At 40.1% G+C, this 6,000-nt stretch overlaps 1 pseudogene; it reads right to left on the reverse strand.

Moving 5' to 3' along the window:
* Positions 1–3,079: 3,079 nt before the first annotated feature.
* Positions 3,080–5,176, reverse strand: LOC120200886 (annotated as a pseudogene).
* Positions 5,177–6,000: the final 824 nt, after the last annotated feature.

Genomic DNA, 6,000 nt, shown 5'->3' on the forward strand with positions numbered 1-6,000 from the left:
TGGGGATCTAGATGAGGAGATTTACATGGAGCAGTCACTAGGTTTTAAAGCACCTGGTATGGAAGGGAAAGTCTGTAGACTTAAAAAGTCACTTTATGGACTTAAGCAGGCTCCTAAACAATGGTATGAGAAATTCCATAAAACTATTCTTAGTTTTGGTTTTGTTGTGAATGGTTCAGATGCTTATGTGTATTCGAAGATGTTTGACAGTGAATGTGTCATCATAAGCCTGTATGTTGATGACATGTTGATTTTCAGTTCTAACATCAAGTCCATTAACAAAGTTAAGAGTTTCTTGTCCACTAAGTTTGAGATGACAGATTTGGGAGAAGTTGATGTAATCTTAGGAGTCAGAGTTACCAAAACTGAAAAGGGATTTTCTTTAAGTCAAGCACATTATATAGAGAAAGTGCTAAAGAAATTTGACAGTTTTGATGTCGTCCCTGTTCGAATCCTTATGACCCTAGCATACATCTTGTTAAGAATAGGAAGTAGCGTTTCCCAAACTGAATATGCTAAATTAATCGGAAGCTTAATGTTCTTAATGAACTATACTCGGCCTGATATTGCTTATGTTGTGAGTAGACTGAGTAGATATACTCATAATCCGAGTGGTGAACACTGGGTTGCTCTTAAACGCTTACTGAAGTATCTTAAGGGTACTTTGGATTGGAAACTTGAGTTTGTTGGCTTTCCTGCGGTACTGGAAGGATATTGTGATGCCAACTGGGTTTCTGATAATGATGAGGTAAGCTCTACGAGCGGGTATGTTTTTTACTTTGGGTGGAGTAGCAATCTCGTGGAAATCATCAAAGTAGACTTGTATTGCTCGTTCTACCATGGAGTCAGAGTTTTATAGCTCTTGACCTAGCTACGCAAGAAGCAAAGTGGCTCAGAAGCTTGTTAGCAGATATTTTGTTGTGGGGAAGACCGACTCCTCCAGTTTCATTGTTGTGTGATTCACAAGCTGCGATATGTGTGGCTAAGAACCAAGCTTACAATGGTAAGAAAAGACACATTCGCATAAGACATGAATCAGTTAGACACTTAATAAAGAATGGAGTGCTCTCTTTAGAGTATGTGAAGTCAGAAAGGAACCTAGCAGATTCGCTTACCAAAGGGTTAAGTCAGAAGCTGGTCCTAGATTCGTCGAGGGGGATGGGTCTCAAGCCCATTGGTTGAGAAATTCATGGTGGATACCCAACTTAGTTATCTAAGTTCCATGTGGTCAAACGAAACCATGAAAAGACTCATAGTGCACATTCCTACTGCCTATCCCTATGACGAATAATGTGCATGCCCAAGATGAGCTTGAGTGTTCTTAATAAATTCATAGCCCAGGCTTTGGGTGGTCTTAGTGAGAAAGACTTGATGAATTTACCGATTTTGGCTGAATATCTATTCTTAATAAGTTCATAACCCAGAGTGAGTGGGTAGGAAATGATGAACTTACCGACAGAAAGGTTGAGTTTGTTAAACTCTTAATAAATTCAAATCCAAGTATTTGGATGGTTCTAGTGAGAAGGACTTATTGAATTTACCGATAAATGAGGTTGAATATTTATTCTTAATGACTTCTTAGCCCATAGTTTGGGTAGTTAATTTATAATGAACTTGAAGAAAGTCACCATACCCTTTGTGAGGTTGAGCTTTTATAAAAGCTCTTAATTATTTCATATCCCTGTTAAGGGTGGTTTATATCGAGATAAACTTGATGAAATAACCTATGTAAGTGAGATGGGTTAGCCGCCTTCTATGAAAAATGTTGGGCCATTTTTCTAGCACACTTACTAGAATCTGAGGTAAGATGGCCAAATATATACTTTTGTATATATATATCTTACACATCGAGGACTCAGGTGGATGAAGGGGTTAGTTGTGTGTTATGAGTTTACCCCCATCTTAGAAAGTTCCAGACTAGTTTCACTTATCTAAGAGAAGGATTGCTCATAATCACTATGTACTAGTTCTAGATATGTTCACTAGTGCTTAAGCAACTAATCTCGCTATTGCTCTTCTGGAAAGTTTGTTTTCGAGTTTCAGAAGAATTCTTTCGCATTAGTGGGGGAATGTTGGTAATGCTCAATCCCATATAGTATTGGAAATACTATTGGGAATGAGTATTTATGGTTTGGATTCCCCACTTCCTTGTTGAGTGAAAGAGAACAAGGGGGACTCTCGCGCACCGCCGCCGCCGCCGTCCGTCTCGTCTCGGCACGGCTCGGCTCGGCTCATGGTCGTGGTCGTGGTAATACGTGTCTTCGACACGTCCGCGCGGATACTATCTTTTTAGAGAAAATTCTTGAGGAATTTCTCTTTGAAAGAAACAAATGAGAAAATGTGAAAGATTTCAATTGATATTTATAGGCTGCTGAGGACTGTTTAAATTCAAATGATAACAACTGGTTTATGAGAGTTATCAGAAATTAAACAACTTTTCCTAAATTAAATCAAAAACGTTAAGATGTATCTGGACTGATTTTCAGCTTTGTACAGAGGGGACAAACTGTTAATATCATGAGTTACAAGAGTTATTTGATTTAATTCCAGGGGTTACATGATATAATTTCGGGAGTTATAACAGTTGAATAATGATGCAATGAACCTGGACTATTTTTGAGTCAGGTTCATCTAGATGTTTCAGCTGTTACAAAAGAAGAGATTTAATCCAGAAATTTTATGGACAATTTTAACCCTATTTCTAGCCTATAAATAGAGGGTTATATTCAGCTTCTCAACTCACTCTCAACATTCAGAATTCACTCTCAACATTCAGAATTCACTCTCCAAGTATTTTCTAAATATTCTCTCTGTGTTCTTTCCGATAAGAAGAGCAATATCACCGGCAGTCCACTCCGATTTTGGGTGTACGGAATTTGGAGCGACCGTGTTAACCTCAGGGGATGGTCCGCCTACTGTAGCGATTACACACATCGGGGCGAATTCGTTTCTAAGGCAGTGGTTATACCACGACACGGTTTACGAATCTGTTCCTTTAATTACTTTTTATATTTCCAGTCAGTGCTAACGGTGTAGTTTTGCAGTTCATATATCCAACACTGACGACTATGATTATATATTTACATGAAGAAAAAAATGAAAAGAATCCTTGATTGCTGCTATCAAACATGAACTGATTGTTCATGTGAAAATGCTCAACACCCTTGTCCAGATGAACTTGTTTCATGGAACTTGTGAAGAATCTTAATTAGTGAACGAGCTTTTTTGCTTGCCTGAATTGTGCCATCCGTCGTAACCGAGTACAGTGAGCTCATGACCGAAGCATCCTTCGCCAATAACGAGATGGTCTCGCCGCCGCAGTTGTTACAACAACACAGTAAGATGGAAACACAATGCTCCTTCTCCGCTTGAGATGTTGAAGACCGTAAAATCCTTGTTATTAGAGGCAACGACGATGCCCGGAAAATCGCCGAGGTTCCATCCGAACTCTTGGCCAATGTCGCCAGAAGTGCCAACGAATCTGTGACGAGCTCGTGTTTGTGTGACGAAGCGACGATATCGAGGAGCAATGGGACGGTTCGGCATCAATAACCCTTTGACGGTTTCCAGGATATAAAGCGAGTCCGAACAGCGCTACTACTGCATTCTTTCTCCCACATGGTGTACCTTCCTTGATGAGATCCACAAGTGCTGAGATTGTTTCATCCATTTCTCCAATTAGTTTCCTGTACGCCTTCACGGAAGAGAGATAAAATATGGTTGCAGCAGCTATTTGCTTTGCTTCCAAACTCATTCCTCTCAAGAAGTGCAAGAATTGACCTCAATCCCCCACTTTCGACCATGATTTTCTTCCCACTGGCATGCTTTGAAAGCTTCAACAAAGCTGCAATTCCATTCTCTTGTATGGACTTATTAAAAGAATACAAGAGGTTCAAAAGAGGTGGGATGGTTCCAGCTTCAATCAAGCAAGACCTGTTATAAACGTTGGATTTTGCAAGCAAGCGAATCTCGTAAGCGGCCTTGTTTTTCTGCTCACTCGATCCGGAAATCAGATTTCTCACTAGGAGTTTGGGCAGAAACTTCATTGCCTCTGCGGCTGCTGGACTGGCGGGAACGATCGTCCTTGTTATGTCGCGGCTTTTCTTTACTGTTTTGGCGAGAGAAATCCCATTATCAGAACAAAACTGATGGATTAGCTTGCGGAGATTTGCGTTGGGGACCAATTCGGTATTTGTTAGTTTCTCCCCTGTTTTGGGACAAACGGTATGCCCTGCTTTCAACCATTTTTGTATGGAATTCCGATCATATGTGTGTCCAGTTGAGACAGTGACCGGATCGATCATTAGTTCCAGTGATATCGGACACCGGAAGTCTTCAGGGTTCAAGCAACTGAGAATCGGTCGTACGTCTGTTTGGTCAGCATTTTGACCATCCAATGTATCGAACATTCTTCCCCGGCAGTAACACATGAACCCCAGCAAACTACTTAGATATAGTACCTCTCTTTCTTCACCTTCAACGCATTGTTCTTCAAGGAATTTGACTTCCTTGTTGCAGTCGCTCCAGGTTCTGATCTCAAGGTAATCAAGAACCCATTTCAATATTTGAAATTCCGGCTCGATTCCCTTCTCAAACTGATCCAAAACCGAAAGAACACATCTCGCGGCTCTTTCATTATCAGGGTCGATCTCGATTTTCGCCTTCCGTGCTTGCTTCGCTACCAACTCCACCAATTCCTTCACTTCGCCACAAGCATCAAACGAATCCAATGGCAAAACATCAAGGACTGTAGCAACGCTTCTAATTAGCACTCGAAATTGAGTGGCCGCCATCTCCGACTTCATTAAAATCCATAGCCTTGCTCCTTCTCGCGAGCAATCTTCCAACAAGAACCGAATTTTCTGTAAAGTAAGATGAAGCTCGGAGAAGCAGAGCACAGCCGACTCGGAAACAACCGAACCGCGATCGTTAATATCCTCGAAAAACACGACAAGTATCCCGACTAGTCGAATCGTTTCGCGGGCATTTCTTCTTTGAGTTGCCAGGGATTTTGATTGGTAACTACTGATATTAGAATGATTAAGGAACGGAGAAGGGTGACCGGAGAAACTGCTTCGCAAGGATTAACAGCCGGAAACGAAAACATCCGGCGGTCAATTTGATCGGATTTTCTTTGTATCATTAACAGCAGAGGATTCTGTTTCTTTTTACGTGCATACAATCCAAAAACCTTGTCAAAAACTTAGTGAGGTGTTTCAGTTAATCCAGTCCAAAATATAACGAGAAAATCTTGGGGGACATGTGGCATTACATGACAGTGTCTGTTGCTACCTAGTTGACTAGGAGAAGACAGGTTGGGATCCACATGGCTCCTACATACGTAGGACACGTGTCGAGTGACACATGGAGTTTTGTGGTTGGCCATTGGTTGCTTGCTTCTCCAAAACTGCTAAAATGTGATGCTAACTTGGACATATGCTTGAAAATCGAAGGAATGATTCATTCACAACACGTCACAAAAATATTGACCAACTTCTAAATTCATCCCCAAAAAACAATTGAATCATTTAAATACTAATACTATATTAACAAAATCAATTTAAAAATTAAATATCAATCCAAATGTGACGTAGAACATATTTAAAAAAATTATAGAAACCAGTCCTATATCTTTTCTCTGCTGCACTTACAAATCTTCTAAGAGGTTATCACAAGTTTTCCATCAATGGTAGTGGTGGTCTCTCCTCCGACTACTTTCCTGCAATTTTTACTTTATTGTTGTTGGAATTTTTTAACTTTTACGTAGTTAAAATAATGTTTTATCTTGTCTTTTTTCTAGTAAAGGGTATTATTGGTTATCGGTGTTTTTGGACTCTTGGTGCAAGTTTCTTCCTTTGGTTTTTTCTTTGTATATGGTTCTTCGGGATTTCATGGTTGCTTTTTTTATGTCCGGTTCCTTTATTTGTTTGCTTGCATATGACATCATGTTGGTTCTCGGACATTTATGTCAGACAAGACTGTAGATAAAGGATGATTCAT

The sequence above is a fragment of the Hibiscus syriacus genome, unplaced genomic scaffold (genome assembly GCF_006381635.1).
Source record: "Hibiscus syriacus cultivar Baekdansim isolate YM2019G1 unplaced genomic scaffold, ASM638163v2 tig00006613_pilon, whole genome shotgun sequence".
In the NCBI taxonomy this organism is placed as follows: domain Eukaryota; kingdom Viridiplantae; phylum Streptophyta; class Magnoliopsida; order Malvales; family Malvaceae; genus Hibiscus; species Hibiscus syriacus.